General features: G+C 40.6%; 2 pseudogenes; both read right to left on the bottom strand.

The window, feature by feature from the left end:
- Window positions 1-696: 696 nt before the first annotated feature.
- On the bottom strand, window positions 697-4458 carry LOC107757397 (cytochrome P450 2B4-like; annotated as a pseudogene).
- Window positions 4459-5144: 686 nt separating this feature from the next.
- LOC107757398 (cytochrome P450 2B19-like) overlaps window positions 5145-17618 on the bottom strand; it is a 15075-nt pseudogene continuing 2601 nt past the window's right edge.

Here is a 17618-nt window from a genome sequence, read left to right as displayed (position 1 = left end):
TAAAACCCATTACAAACGAGGCATTTGTTGCATCCAGTGGGGACATAATTACTGATTATAATGACTTATACTGTGTTTTTACGCGTTGCGTTGCGTATCGCGCTGCGTAAACATAAAACCATGTCTGCATTTGTGATCGGAGAAACGACAAACAACAAGCGCTACTCGCGTTTGAATCATCAGTGGCAAATTCTTTAAATATAAAAAATGTACTTGCAAAGCGCCAGACTGTCCTTGCAAAGTTGGAACTGCCCCACTTTATAGAACAGCCTTTGAGCACAGACCCATTGTATGCTACTTTGCAGGTTCAGGAAACAGACTTCCATAAAATGCGTTACACAGCGTCACACACGGCGGGCTTGAGAATGGCACGGCCGGCGGATTCGGCGAAGGAGCGAGCGTGCGGCAACCACATGTGACGACCCCGGGCTGGTCAAAGTATGCCAGGAAAAAATGGATGCTTGTGTTAAATATTTCTAATGCATTAAACTGGAAAAAAAAAAGAATCACATAGTTAACATTAATTTTGACAGCTATAGTTAAAACATCTATGGAAATTGGTGTAAATTTTGGAAAGTGTACTGATGGTCACTCTGTGGATCCTCTGCTGTGGCAGATGATGTCGAATGGCTCAGCAGAGCGGACAACACTGACAATCCCATTCATGTCTGTAAATTTTGGAAAGTGTACTGATGGTCACTCTGTGGATCCTCTGCTGTGGCAGGTGATGTCGAATGGCTCAGCAGAGCGGACAACACTGACAATCCCATTCATGTCTGGCCACTTCGCACCAGGTGGCCAGGAGAAACGAATCCGCTGTAAGAGAGAAGTGATGAAGAGGAAGAGCTCCGTCTTAGCAAGGATCTCACCGAGACACACCCTCGGACCTGATAAATGGAGATAAAACACAATCGTATAAATGCAGTGTTTGGTTTTTGTCTACTGAAGTCACAGTTAAAGGTGACTCACCCAAGGAGAAAGGGAGGAAAGACTCTGGTTTGAAGAAATGTCCATTATCATCTAAGAAATTCTCTGGGTTAAAAGTGTCTGGGTACTTCCAGTGCTCCTTATCAGTTAAAATTGCCGTTAAGTTGGTATATATCACAGTGCCCTAGAAAAACAACATTTGTTAGCAAAACAATTTCAATCAAGAAACAACAAACATCCATTCATTACCTTGGGAATGTCGAATCCTCGTAGTTTTGTGCATCTCAGAATCAATAGTTACATGGATATGTGGAAATACTGTACAAATGAGATTTGAGAGCTGTGGAGGAGGGGATTTTCAGTGAATAACAGATAAAACTAGGTCTGTTCCTCACACAAAGCTATTACCTTTGATAGAAGACAGAATTCTCACTTTTAGGTGAACTAACCCTTGAACTATATGCAAAAGAACGGAACACTTTATCACCTAATCAATTTTATAACTACATTTCCAGACTTGGCAGTAGTTTCTGTCCAAAGCAGCATACAGAACTTACAAGATACACATTATCAATTCATGTAGACTTATTACTTGGGAATCAATCCCATCAACTTGGCATTTCCTAGGACCATGATCTACTGTTTGAGCTACAGAATGCTGATAATCTTCAGCCTAAGTACCTTGTACATCTGGGTTTTGAGTCAAGAAGATGAGGCCCCATCTGATGGTGGTCGCTGTGGTGTCGGTTCCAGCCAGGAAAAGGTCAGATACTGACATTACCATGTTATTCTCATGAAATGTGGAGTCCTCGTTGGATTTTTGCTGCTCCATGAAGAAAAAAAGACATTTCAGTTTAAACAACCATATCTAGTTCCCTAACTGCTTACTGTGATTTCACCTTGTAAAATACTATTGGTCCTGTAACAAAATTCCAATCAACCAATCAGGGATAAAATTGGGAATGAAGCTCCCACCAACTATCAAATAGTGGATAATACTGTTTCTAGAGCGGTTGTTCATGATGATCTCACTTTCTCAATCTCTAGCAGGTAGGCATCAATAAAGTCCCGTGGACTGTCTGGATCCAGAGTTTCTCTGTGCGTTTTGACTGCTTTCCTGATGAAAGCTTTTAAATCTTCTGCATTCTGGTAAATTTTCTGGTGTGGCCCTGGGAAATGTTTGATGATGGGAAGCAAGTTAAACACCTGGAAAATAAAATGGCTACATATAACTATGCTGCATCAACTGCAGGAGTCTCCAGTCCTGCTCCTGGTATTCCACCTTCCTGCAGACTTTAGCTTCAACTGGCTCTTAAATACCAGATTGATTAGCCTTTTCAAGTAAGTTTAAAAGTTTTAGTTAAACTCTTTAGGAAGGTGGACCTCCAGGAGCAGGACTGGACATCCCTGGTCAAGTAACTGCCTACAACCTTATTGGTAGAGTTTAGTAGAGTTTAACTCAATGTGTCAACAATCTGTGGGAATAGAAACAGTGAACATGATCGACCTCCTGATACAGTTTTATACTAGGATAGTCTTAAGCTAAAAACATATGTAGTACTTGTTGTTCATACCTGTCCAGTAAGTGACCCTGACTGAATAATGTTCTCCTTCACAATTTCCAGAAGGTATGCAAAGCACTTGTTATCATAGTCGAAACGATCCCCAAACACAATGGAACAGATAATGTTGGATACTGCATTCTGTATTGCATGTTGTGGGTCGAACGGCTTGCCTTCAACAAAGAAAACCATATGTTAGTCTCTGGCAAGTACTGTTTTAATACTTTAAAGAGAATCTTGACAAGTAAATAAATTTAAATTGACATTACAGCTGGCTTTCTGAATAAAAATAGATCCTGGTTTAATGGCATTTGAAGCTAACCTAAATTTAAGCAATAATAATACAAACAGAGGTGGGTAGTAACAAACTACATTTACTAGAAGACATTTTTGTAAAATTTGTACTTTTAAGCGTAGATTTAAAGGTGGGTACTTTTACTTTAACTCGAGTACACTTCTAACGAAAAACTGTACTTTGATACACTGGGTGACGTTCCTTTCGTTACTTCATTTGAAACCAGTACATGTTAAGAAATGCATAGTTAATTCCAAGCATGCACTGTCTCATTTTTATGGGGCATGAGCGTTGCCCCATTCACAAATAAATCACTCTTTTGAGTCGATTCTGTTCTTGATCAAGCAAGTTGGAAAAACTGGTTAGCAACTCCGTTTGAATAATTTGTTCAGTTTCCTGCACACACTGAAACATCTGAAGCGGTTTCTCATTCGTACCAGGAAATTTAAGAACACAGAGAACATAAACAGCATTTGATGAAGTGGACATGTTTCTTTTGAGCTTATGAATGCAGTATTCAAAGAGAGGCGTGAAGTGGCATGTTTAAAGTTTGTTTCTAACTCTGACTCAAAAGGACAAGGTGTGCACATGATTGAGAGTCTACAGCACCTCTGAACTTTGAAAACGTTCAAACAGAGACTGAAATTCTCAATAACCTTCTGATTTGAGGGAACCAGGTAACTGCTTTCCTCTGTCACACATTCCTCCACAGACTTCTTCCCCAGGCCAAAGTTCCTGAGCGTGTGCAGAGCAAACCGTCTCTGCTGCCTCCAGGAGTGACCAAATGTGGCCATTGCAATACCTTAATATGAGAGAACAGACCTTCAGAGTTAACAGAATATACATAGACGAGTTGAACAAAGAAAGACAGACAACTTAAATGGATGCATAGCCCTAAATTGGCTGGCAGAATCTTAGATTTAGAGTTGAAGTAGACAGCTTGAGACTTGATCAAGACCATCTTTAACTAGATACCAAAAACCATGCAAGAAGCTGCTTTTAGTTTTACATTCCAGCATGGTCTGCCATAATATCTACTTGATAATGGAGAGCCATTAGTTACAGAATCTATCAACAAATTTGCAATTAATTTGCTTTTTCTATTTGATTGAAATTTGGATGTACTAATATACCCTACAACACCAATTCATTTTCAGCACAATGCATTACTGACCATATCCATTAGTGACCCAGATTAGAATTGGTATTGGAGGCCTTCCTGAAAAAGATAAAGCATTTTGGACCAGGGCTTCCTTTGCAAGTTCGACTGTATTGAGGAGTATTGCTGGCTTTCTTCCAAGATACACAGTGGTCATCTCTCCATACTGAGATAACTGCTCAGAAAAGATATCACAGCACTTCAACACAACACATTATCATACCTGTGAATGAAGTCAACACGTACATTTTACAGAATAAGGTGAACATAAGACACCTTTCAACAAAAGCGAAGCCTCTGTACTCAAAGCAAACACTCACCGATCTTATGAACTCCATTGGGTTCTTTAAAAAATATGGTATGGTTCCCACAAAAGGCATCGGTCTGGGACCAGGTGGAGTTTGACCTCTGTAGGAATTAATCCTAAAGGTCTCAAACAAAACCACAAAAATAAAGCCCAGAGACAGAGCCAGGCCCACAGAGGCCAGGTCTAACTTCATGAGAGTTGTCCACATGATGACAGATTAATTTCAAGACAAACATGAGCAGCAGACGACGGTGAGCATTATAAAGACAGAGTGAAAGGGGGAGTGGGAGTTTGATGTGCCGGTTCAGTTTTTTGCAAGTTGCATAGTTATGCAAGAGGTCTGGAAAGGGGTGTAAAGGTGACAGTGAAATGACAGCAAAATGGCGATTTCCCACTCCACCCATGCCTTATTCTATTTACTTATTCTTTAGAGTATATTTACTTTTTATATTTGCATGCATACAATATACTGAAGGTTTTATAAAATATTGTCAAAAAGGATCTGTATTACATGAAAACTTCGATTTTAATATAGCACACATATAGCACATACTGTAAATACATTAACTCGACCAGTTTAACAATTTCAAACATGCACCCAAACAGGATGTGTTGCGGCTCCATGTGAATTTGAGCCATAACTGCAAGATATAAATCTGGTTTGCACCAGTATAGGCCTGACTGTTGTAATATAAGCAGTCATATGAAAGATTACATCATGAGAGAAAAAAGCTTTACAATTTACAGTGGTATTACAGCAGATTCTACACTTTACAACAATAAGTACAACATCTTTTCTTCAAAACAGTATCTATTAAACTAGAATATAATCTTTCAGGGCTAAAACTATTAACATCCATTTGCAGAGCTATATCTATAAACTGATGGAAACTTTGAAAACTCATGTAAATGTTGGAAAGTGTACTGATGGATCACTCTTTGGATCCTCGGCTGTGGCAGATAATGTTGAATGGCTCAGGAGAGCGAACCAAACTGACAATCCCATTCATGTCTGGCCACTTCGCACCAGGTGGCCAGGAGAAACGAATCCGCTGTAAGAGAGAAGTGACGAAAAGGAAGAGCTCCATCTTAGCTAGGGTCTCACCAAGACACACCCTCGGACCTGATAATTGGAGATAAACAACAATCGTATCAACCTACTTGTGTTTGCTCTAGGTCTACTCAAGTCATAGTCAAACTCAAAGGTGACTCACCCAAGGAGAAAGGGAGGAAAGACTCTGGTTTGAAGAAATGTCCATTATCATCTAAGAAATTCTCTGGGTTAAAAGTGTCTGGGTACTTCCAGTGCTCCTTATCAGTTAAAATTGCTGTTAAGCTAGCAAATATCGCAGTGCCCTAGAAAGACAACATGTGTTAGCAAAACAATTTCAATCAAGAAACACAACACAGCTATGCTCCATTCATTACTTTGGGAATGTCGTATCCTCGTAGTTTTGTGGGCTGAGTCGTTTCATGTAAGACGCCAGAGGGTGCAATATTGGCACAACGCTGAATCTCGTGAACAGTGGCATATGTGTAAGGTAGTTTGTCACGGTCATCCATGCTGGGCAAGCGGTCGTAACCCAGCACTCGAACAATCTCCTCATGACATTGCTCTGTAATGAACAGAAAGCTGATGAGTAAAGTTTTTTCAATATTAAAATACTAGAAAAAGTAAGCCACTGGAAGGCTGACTTCCTGAAAAGTTGGCACTGCTTTCAAAACCTTGCTCTTCTAGCTCAACCAATGGTGCGTTTGGGACGGGACTATCTGTTTGGTACAAACTGTATCAACCTAGTTGCATTTACAGATTTCACAATTTATTCTAACTTAGTAATTCCACAAATTGTACATGCTATAGCTTTGCAACAATAGTTGTGGGAAATGAAAATAATATTATAGTACCGAATTCTTCAAAGCTACAAAAGACCAACAGGAAAGCCATGAACTGGCAACTGTTAAGATACGCATTTGAGCATATTGAGATGTCAGTCCAAGTTTGACGTCAATGAGACTAAATGTCATTGGTTGTATGACTCAAAATCAATAGTTACATGAATGTGGAAATATTGTATAAATGAGATTTGATATTTGTGAAGAATGGGATTTTCAGTGAATAACGGATACAACTATGTACATCTGGGTTTTGAGTCAAGAAGATCAGGCCCCATCTGATGGTGGTCGCTGTGGTGTCGGCTCCAGCCAGGAAAAGGTCAGATACTGACATTACCATGTTATTCTCATGAAATGTGGAGTCCTCGTTGGACTTTTGCTGCTCCAAGAAAAAAAAAGGCATTTCAGTTTAACCAACCATATCTAGTTCCCTAGCAGCTTACTGTGATTTCACCCCTGGAATATTGTTGGTCCTGAAACAAAATTTCAGTGAACAACTCAGAGTTAGGACTGGGAATGAAGCTCCCACTAACTACCATCAAAGAGTGGAAAATTCTGTTTCTAGAGCGGTTGTTCATGATGATCTCACTTTCTCAATCTCTAGCAGGTAGGCATCAATAAAGTCCCGTGGACTGTCTGGATCCAGAGTTTCTCTGTGCGTTTTGACTGCTTCCCTGATGAAAGCTTTCAACTCTTCTGCGTTCTGGTGTGGCCCTGGGAAATGTTTGATGATGGGAAGCAAGTTAAACACCTGGAAAAGAAAATGGCTACATATAACTATGCTGCATCAACTGCAGGAGTCTCCAGTCCTGCTCCTGGAATTCAACCTTCCTGCAGAGTTTAGCTTCAACTGGCTCTTAAACACCAGATTGATTAGCCTTTTCAAGTAAGTTTAAGAGTTTTAATTAAACTCTTTAGGAAGGTGGACCTCCAGGAGCAGGACTGGACATCCCTGGTCAAGTAATTGCCTACAGCCTTATTGAACATGATCGACCTCCTGATCCAGTTGGATACTGGGATAGTCGTAAGCTAAAATATTTAGTACTTGTTCATACCTGTCCAATAAGTGACCCCGACTGAATGATGCTCTCTTTCGCAATTTCCAGAAGGTATGCGAAGCGCTTGTTATCATAGTCGAAACGATCCCCAAACACAATGGAACAGATAATGTTGGATACTGCATTCTGTATTGCATGTTGGGGGTCGAAAGGCTTGCCTTCAACAAAGAAAACCATGTGTCAGTCTCTGGCAAGTGCTGTTTTAATGCTTTGAAGAGAATCTTGCCAAGTAAATGAATTTAAATTGACATTACATCTGGCTTTCTGAAAAAAAACAGATCTGGTTTAATGGCATTTGAAGCCAACCTAAATACTGAGCAAAAATAATAAATACAGAGGTGGGTAGTAACAAACTACATTTACTTGAATTGTTTTTAGAAAATGTTTACTTTTAAAAGTAGATTTAAAGATGGGTACATTTCCTTTAACTCAAGTACATTTCTAACGAAAAACTGTACTTCGCTACGCTGGGCAACGTTCTTCTCATTACTTCATTTTAAGTTTTTTCTAACTCTGACTCAACAGGATGAGGTAGGATATGTCATTGAGAGTCTACTGCACCTCTGAACATTAAAAATTGTTCAAACAGAGACTAAAATTCTCAATAACCTTCTGATTTGAGCATTTCAGGAACCAGGTAACTGCTTTCCTCTGTCACACGTTCCTCCACAGACTTCTTCCCCAGGCCAAAGTTCCTGAGCGTGTGCAGAGCAAACCGTCTCTGCTGCCTCCAGGAGTGACCAAATGTGGCCATTACGATACCTTAATATGAGAGAACAGACCTTCAGAGTTAACAGAATATACATAGACGAGTTGAACAAAGACAGACAACTAAAATGGATGCATAGCCCTAAACATCTTGACTACCCAGGTCTACCAAGTTGACCTTGGCCCCACTGGCTGGCAGAATCTCAGATTTAGACTCACAGAAGACTGCTTGAGACCCAAATCCAGACCAAGACCACATTTACACGGTCTTTAAAGATTTCTGAAGACATCAAGATCAAAACTCCAACTTCACTGGCTGGTTGCTCAAGTGATCAAGACCATCTTCAACAAGATACCAAAAGCCATGAAAGAAGCTGCTTTTAGTTTCATGTTCCAGCATTGTCTGACATAATAGGGGCTTTCGCACCGCGTAGTTCTAAGAACTCAGTTCTAGGAACTAGCCGGCATGGTGGTTCCTAGAGAACCAATTTTTCCCTCGGGCCATTTTCCTGGTTGCATTCGAACCGGCAGAAGTAACTCTGAAACGGCCGACAGTGATGTCTTTATGTGGGCATTTACAAACGTCAACAGCCGGTGAATGGAGGATGCGGTGAGCGCTGTTTTTGTTGTTTGTCGTGGGTTATGTCATAACAGAGATGGTATGTAAATGCACAATATGCGATTGAAAGAGCATGAAAATCTGACTAAATCTCCTATGACAACTTGCAGTGTCACATATCATCGAGGCTGAGAAAACAGCACAACGCTGCAGACAACAGGTAGCTAAATGCCGTTATCGCTGTTTTTCACATTCGTGGAGTAAATATTTTACATGGCTTTTTAAAAATACTGGGTAGCTGGTGTTTCGTAAGCATTTGGCCAATCAGCGTACACTTACATCACTGGTAGTTCCTATAGAACTGTTTTAGACCCTACTCTGAAGTAGGAGCTAATTTAGTTCCCCCAAATGGAGTTCCGGTGTGAAAACCCCTATTGAAATTTGAATGCACTAATATACCCTAAAACACCAATTCATTTTCAGAACAATGTATTACTGACCATATCCTTCAGTGACCCAGATTAGAAGTGGTAATGGTGGCCTTCCTGAAAAAGATGAAGCATTTTGGACAAGGGCTTCCTTCGCAAGTTCGATTGTATTGAGGATTATTGATGGCTTTTTCCCGAGAAAGACAGTGGTCATCTCTCCATACTGCGATAACTGCTCAGAGAAGATATCACAGCACTTAAACACAACTAAAGTTTAGACAGTGGGTCTCATTCACTAATAATTGCATGGATTATTTCGTATTTGTACACACAGGAGAACTTCTCATGAAAAATCTCTAATTCACAACATGTTCGTACGTACATGAATTAGTTCTTAACAGCGTTCTGGGTAACGCTTTAGATTACAACCCGCAAAGAACTATGTAAGTATACAAAATTTACGGTGTACATTTCTGTAATTATAGTGTACCTATAAAGAACGTACATGTAGGTATAAGGGAACAACGTGTTACGTTTGGGTAATAAGGGGGTAACAACCAGATTTCAACCTGCAAAGAACTGCGTAAGTAAACTGAAGTTACAGCGTAACTTTTTTGTAATTATAGTGTACCTATTCAGTACCTCCGTGTAGGTAGGGGAATAATATGCAACGTTTGGGGAATAAAGGGGTAATAACCTGTAAAATTACAAATCATTTATACTGTAAGTTTTTTTAAACTAAAAGTTATTCTAACCTATTCTAATATTACGTGGCATATATGGCCTAAACAACATTCTTATGTTCGGGAGTGATTAAGAAAGACAATATACTTTTTATAATTTTATATTGATATTTTATTATAGTCCTAGGTATTTTTTAATCATTCTATTATTAAAGGATACATGATGGAGATTACTGAAAACTGGACATCTAGTGAAATGAGTTAATGAGTTTCTGCTATGATTTATAATTCACGAGTCTACTAGCTTATTCGTCGATCTCAGCAACTTCACACCAGCAACTTCATAACACCGCTATCACCAAAAAGTTATTTGGCCATGATGTAGTTACAGGGTAAGTGGCTACAACAAATTACTCTGAAACGATTGTTTATACAGTAGGTCATACATAAATATAATTATATATCAGGTAATATATCAATAAACATGTTGGACTGTTTTATTCAAAAAAATGGGTTTTTAAATTATAATCACACACAATATGACAACAGTAACAACACAGGCAACAGATAATAAAACATAAACATTTATTACACCAGTTCAGAAAAAAGCAAAGCAACTCCATACTTATACAGATTATACAGTTAAACCAAATTCTTTTGAAAAGCTTGTTTAAGAACAAATTTAAGATTTTGTTCAGTTTGTTCATGTTTTTCACCCACTGACGAAACTATTTTGGCCAAACCATCACGCCAATAAACACACAGTAATAAAAACTGAAAGTCAAGATTAAACTGTGTATTATAGCTGTCATAACCCGGCTCAAAGATTAAGACAAAAAAAGAGGGAAGCAGGGGTTGAATCAAAACATAACAAATTTATTTAACAAACGAAATAATAATTAAACACAAACGCCGGCCAAAAGCAACATAAAAAGGTGGTGCGCAGGAGAGACAAACTCCCCCCACACACACCCAACAGGGAAAAGTGGGAAGCTTTTATAATGAGGAAAGACTCCGGGCCCAGGTGTCCTCCATCTGCATTCGGATTGCAGCCCGCCCCACTGAAACACAAAAACAAACAAAACCACACAGCAGGCAGGTATGCAGGCCGTCACACTCCTCCCCATAAGAACGGGGTCCCAAAGGGAAAACCCAGCAACAACAAACAACTTACAAAACACTCAAACTAAACTCAAAACAATTACAACCATTACAAACATTCAAACACCCCACTTACCCTATGTAAAAGGAAGAAGCTACTTAACCTTAACCACCACTGTTCCGACCCTCAACATCTCCCAATCCTACTTCTGGTTCAGCAACCGGTGCACCTGGGAAACAATTTAAGAATCCAGAAGAGGCAGGATACACAGAGGACAAAAACGGTTACACTAGAGGCGCTCTAGACAGCGCATCTGCAATCACGTTGTCAACTCCCTTCACATAGCGAACATCCAAGCAATAAGACTGCAAAAATAATAACCACCGAATCAATCTTTGGTTCGGACACTGCAAGGAGTTTAAGAAGGTAAGGGGATTATGGTCAGTAAAGACCACCACAGGAGCACTGCCACTGACATAAACATCAAAATGTTTTAGAGCCATAATCAAAGCCAAAGTCTCTTTTTCGATCACTGAATAATTCAGCTGACAAAGATTGAACTTTTTTGAAAAGAAACTAACTGGCCTCTCAACGCCAAGGTCATCCTCCTGCATGAGGACTGCCCCAGCACCAACCTGGCTCACATCCACATACAATTTGAATGATCTATCTAAGCGTGGGCCACCAAAACAGGAGCCGTACAAAGAAGCGTTTTAACGTGCTGAAAGGCACTTTGACAAAGAGGAGACCAAACGAACTTAACTTTACCCCTCAACAAATCAGTGAGAGGCGCCACAACACTAGAAAAATGTCTACAAAATGCTCTGTAATGCCCTACGAGGCCTAAAAAGCGCATCAACTCTTTTTTAGTTGTTGGAATTGGTAACTGCTCCACCGCCCGAATTTTCGCATTAACTGGACGCACCTGCCCTTGCCCGACTACACGGCCCAGATAGGTCACGGTCGCCCTCGCAAACTCACGCTTTGCGAGGTTGACCGTGAGCCTTGCCTCCGCCAAATGTGTGAAAAGTTCCTGCATACGTTCCAAGTGAACATCCCAGTTGTCTGAATAAATGACTACATCGTCAAGATACACAGCACAGCCCTGCATATCACCTATAACGCGATTCATGAGACGCTGAAAGGACGCAGGTGAGTTTCGAAGCCCGAACAGCATAACCTTATAAGAATACAACCCTTTTGGGGTAATGAACGCAGCAATCTCACGAGCACGGTTAGACAATGGGACCTGCCAGTAACCTTTAAGAAGGTCAAATTTACTGACAAACTTCGCAGGTCCCACCTGATCAATGCAGTCATCCATTCTCCGAAGGGGAAACGAATCTGGTTTTGTGACAAAATTAACTTTACGAAAATCGGTACAAAAACGCATAGTGCTGTCCGACTTAGGGACGAGTAGGCAGGGAGAAGCCCAGCAAGAAAAACTCCGCTGGCAAATGAGCAAACAATTTTCCCAAGTTAGCCAAAATCTGTGAGTTTTTAAAACAATCTATAGACATTTGTTCTACCTCATCCAATGCATTTTCAATGTCTATATAATCAGATTTAACTGGAGCTGGATCAGCGACACATGCCGCATAAGCGTGATCTACAGTAGAATGATCGTTACTCTCAGAAGACTGAAGCGCACAAGCAAAATAAAGTTTTAAAAGATTAACGTGACAAAGCTGTGTGCTCTTTCTACGTTCAGGCATTGAAATTATATAGTTTTGTTCAGACACCTGCTTCACAACCATACAGGGGCCTGCAAACTTCGCCTGAAAAGGAGAACTAACCACGGGAAATAAAGCCATTACCTGGTCACCTGGACTAAACATGCGTCGCTCAGCACGCCTGTCATACCACGATTTCATTTTTTCCTGAGACAACGCCAGTTTTTCTTTCGCTAGCATCCCAGCCGTAAAAAGGCGATGTCGAAACCCATTCACAAAATCTATCAGGTTTACAGGAGGTTCCACATCCTTCCAATTATCTGCCAACGCTCCCAACGGACCACGCACTTTATGCGCAAACACAAGCTCATTCGGGGAAAACCCCAAGCTTTCTTGTGTAACTTCTCTAGCTGCAAGCATTAACCAGGGAAGACCTTCCTCCCAGTCCTTACCCAGCTTAGTGCAATAAGCTTGTAACAGGGATTTTAACGTTTGGTGGAAGTGTTCTAACACCCCTTGGCTCTGAGCATGATTGGCAGAGGCTTGGACATGACGGACACGAAGTTGTTTTAAAACCTGACTGAACATATGAGAGGAAAAATTAGATCCTTGATCTGATTGAACAATCTTTGGCATACCAAAAATTGAAATAAACTGAGAGAGTGCATGAACCACAGACCTGGTAGTTATAGTGCGCAAGGGATATGCCGCCGGATAACGGGTGCTCTGACACATCACTGTTAGCAGGTAATTTGCACCAGACTTCGATCTAGGCAAAGGGCCCACACAGTCAACTATAAGATGTTAAAAAGGCTGACTCACTGCAGGAATAGGAAACAACAGAGCAGGTTTTAACGTTTGGTTCGTCTTCCCCGTGACTTGACAATATAAGCGGACACGTCCTTTTTAACACGAGGCCAAAAGAAATGCCTCAACACTCTGTCATACGTTTTATTAACACCCGAGTGACCAGACTCATTGTGCGCCACCTTGAGAACTGAGTCACGAAATTTTGATGGCAACACAATCTGAAAAACAGGGTTTCCAAGGATTTTACCTTTATAATCAACCCATTTTCTCACCAACAGCGAGTTCTGAGAACATATCCACTGGCACTATCCTCTACCTCGGTGTCGGGTTTAACAAGTTGAAACAACTCCAATAAAGAGGAATCTGCCTGTTGCTCTGAGACCAGCTCACTGTGAGATACAGACAAAGGAAAATCAGACAAAGGCAAGGAAAATTTCACCAAAGGTTTATCCAAACTAGACCGTGCAGCAGAATCCGCATTCATTTTTATGCGCGACATAGCGCACGTTACTGTACAGGCAGTAAAAACTTCAGAAAAATCCTACCTGCCTTCATCCAGGTCCCGATCTAATGGAAGTTTTTGCTCCACCACGACAGACGGCGAAATATCAGACCAAACCCGATCACCTGCTAGTTTGTTACCAAGAATAACGGCCACTCCTTCAATCGGCAATGCCGGGCACACAGCCAGTTCAGCTTCGCCCTGAAACAAATCACAATCAAGTATCACCTTATGCAATGGCACATGCAAAACATTCAACCCCATTCCCCGAACTGGAACTGAACTACCCAATTCGGACTCCAAGGAAAAAGGCAATACTTCAGCTAGAATAAAGGAATCAAATGCTTTTGTGTCCCTCAAAATTTGTACAGGCACTTTTGTATCACTGCCTACTAAAGACACAAATCACGTTCTAATGAAAGGTTGGTAAAAGTCCAACACTGCAGAACAAGAGTTTCTAATTTGTAGAGAAGAACTCACATCAGACGAATGCACAGGTACTGCTACACCCGTACCTTTAACCGAAGCACCTGTAACAGCTTTTGGCTTAGGTTTAAGCATATAACAGTCAGACTTCCAATGACCACGTTTATGGCAATACTGACAAAATCTATCGGAGTCACGCAAACCATTACCGCTATTTTCAGACTGGAAACCCTTAGTCTGGCGCACAAAAACGTCAGACACACGTTTGACACACGTGCAATGTAACTTGACTGGTTCTTATCCTGACAAAAAATGTTTCTGTGCGTTAACACATAATCGTCTGCAAGCATTGCTGCTTTAGTTGCTGTCTGTGCTTTTTGCTCACTAACATAAACTGCAACACGATTAGTAACAGAATTTTTAAATTGTTTCAAAACAATTAAGTTGCACAACGCTTCAAAGTCACTGACCTCGGCAGCAGAACACCAGCGTGAAAAATGCATTTGTAAGTCACACGCAAACTCAAGATGACTCTGCTTTTCTTCCATGTTCTAAATTGCTGCCTATAAAATTCTGGGACACGTTCGTAGGCTTTTAACACTACTGCCTTCACTTTTGCATAATCCCGACTATCCTCCACAGTTAAAGACGAATACGCTTCCTGTGCTTTACCTATTAATACAGTCTGAAGCATCAACGCACGGGCCGTGTCCGCCAATTACATGCATCAGCAATGCGTTCAAAGAGTACAAAAAATAATCTGGATCTTTTTCACAAAATTTCGGCACCAGTCGCAAATTTCCTACAACATCAAAACCAGAATTACCGCGTCCCAAAAAAGTTGACTGTGAACACATACCTACTCCAGCTGCGGCACCTTCTCTATTCTCTACTCTTTCAATTAAATTACTCCTCAAAATAGACTTTTGTCGTTCTTTAAGCATATTACTGCTGACATCAATACCATAATGTTCAGCTATTTTAAGAAGCTGCTCTTTTGTGCAGAGATCTAATAATGCTTCTGACGGAGACGTTATAAATTCCTCTACCATAGACATTTTAACCATGTGTGAGAAATCTCAACCACAATTAAAAGCACAAAAATAAGGTGCGCCTCTCTAACTAACTACCTCAACCCCAAAACTACCTAAATAAAACTCAACCCTGGTCTTCATGCGGCTACTGATGGTGGTTCCATTATGCACAAAACCCGATGGGAAGGAAAAGCAACCAGAAACTGGCGACTCTCCTAAACCCACGGAAGTGCCCCCGAGACAACTGCTCTGTCCACTTTCACCGCAACACTACACAAACAAACCAGGCGAAACCCAAAGGAGTAACGCCACTAAACCTAACAGAGAAGCACCTTATTAAAAAAATGACTTTAATTTAGAATACTTACAGTACTTACCTAGATTTTCATGCACCCCGGTCAAACATCGCGTTCACGCAAACAATCACAGCACAAACTTTCTTTACAACCTACACCTGCACCACGCGGTCCAACACTAGGGGCAAGTGACGTCACTGCGACAAACGCACGACTTAATACGTAGCGCAAAAACTAACCAAAAACAGCCGGAAGAACCCCCATTTGTCATAACCCGGCTCAAAGATTATGACAAAAAAGAGGGAAGCAGGGGTTGAATCAAAACATAAATTTATTTAACAAACGAAATAATAATTAAACAAAAAAGCTGGCCAAAAGCAACATAAAAAGGTGGTGCGCGGGAGAGACAAACTCCCCACACACACACCCAACAGGGAAAAGTGGGAAGCTTTTATGAGGAAAGACTCCGGGCCCAGGTGTCCTCCATCTGCATTCGGACTGCAGCCCCACCCCACTGAAACACAAAAACAAACAAAACCACACAGCAAGCAGGTATGCAGGCCGTCACATAGTATACTGACAGGATTCAATACTGAACTAGTCAAAATGGTGCTTGAAAATGAGCCTATTTTCAAAAATAGTGGAGTGTTCCTTTAAGCACCTTGCTTTTAAGCCAACGAGCACTATGTTGCGGTCCATGATGGCATCAAATCTGTACCGAAAACGGACCTCCTCAACATCTGGCAACAGGCTGGCTTCTGTTCTGCAACTCAGAGGTGGAGTTTGGATCTTCCCACTTACGTACGCCTAGTTATTTATCTATTGTGGTAATTTGCAGGTCGTGTCAAAAAGTTGTTGGTCTAGACTCTAGATAAATAGCTGTATTCTGTACGTTTGACTCGTTTATGATAATTTTCTTCCAAATACGATAATTTTGAGCTTCTGGTACGATACTTGGACATTTCCAATCTGGCAACACTGTTTTAAACGTATAAGATTTGAAGTGCCATTCAATACAATTAAGGGAAAGGGAAAGTCCGGCGACTTTCCTCTCTAACCGTGTTCATCAAAACAAACAAAATGGCCGTCTGGAGGAGTTTGTTGTTCACACGTAGCAATGTCTTCCTCTCAGGGTCTCCACGCGATCAGCGGGCACTCAGTGCTCATGTTTCCCGATGAGAGCAGCCTCAACTCGGCTAGTCCTTCTGACATTTGCCGCTGGCTCTGATGCCTCTGTAGTGGTTAAACATAAGATATAATTTGTTTTGGGTAAATCTATCAGGTAATCTTTGGTCTTTTTTCTATTAATCTATTTATATGTTAAAATGAAAATGAAAAGAGGCAATAGCCTACTTTTCGATATAATATTTCGTTTCATTGTAATGTATGTACGATCCCTGAACTACATTTCTGCGGCTATTAATATGTTTAAATGAAATGAAAAGAGGCAGTGGTGTTTGATATCATATTTCTTGTTGTAAATACAGTGAGAAAAATTGCAGTAGCCAAGGCGAGCTGACCGTTTTCAAGTACAATGCTGTTTGCAGAATTACCGGACTTGCGTCATCCCGTCCACGGGAGTTCACACTCCCGAGTCGAACTTGCGAAGTCTGACTACCGAGGATGCAAGTCCGAAATTTGCGTACTTGGTATAGAGTGGGGGAACTATGACGTCACTTTGTAGGCAGATCGGCTGCTAGCATCGCACTGGTTCCCTCAATAAAAAGCCAATAGGATTTTTCCATAGGCTTTTGGATTTTCGCAAAAAATAAGCTCTGTGTTCAGTCATAGTTCATGAAACTTGAACGTTTTGTCCATAAAAATAATCTTCACAAAATAATATAACTTTTATGAATTTTGAAGCCGAAATAAAGCGCCAGAACTTAAAAGCTAAACTTAGGCTATAAACGAACTACAGTACTACGGTCGCTCGCCTTCAACGTCACCACCTGCTCCCGACAACTTTTTCAAACGTATTTTTAACATGTTCAGTGAGGATTTACTCCTGTGGATGAATTTTAAGCCACACTACATGAACCTTTTCATATAAACTGGAATAAATACAAAACTAGAGTCAAACTAAAACTGAAATGAGACCTTGTAATTATAGTGAATAAATGAATTAATCATATCTAAAGGACATGAAAGCACATATTTTGAAACAAGGTGCATTAAAAGTCAATAAATCCTTAATTA

Source organism: Sinocyclocheilus rhinocerous, unplaced genomic scaffold (genome assembly GCF_001515625.1).
Source record: "Sinocyclocheilus rhinocerous isolate Xijiao unplaced genomic scaffold, SAMN03320098_v1.1 scaffold3248, whole genome shotgun sequence".
In the NCBI taxonomy this organism is placed as follows: Eukaryota; Metazoa; Chordata; class Actinopteri; order Cypriniformes; family Cyprinidae; genus Sinocyclocheilus; species Sinocyclocheilus rhinocerous.
Note: the sequence above shows the minus strand (reverse complement) of the source record. Positions and strands in the feature narration are given on the sequence as shown.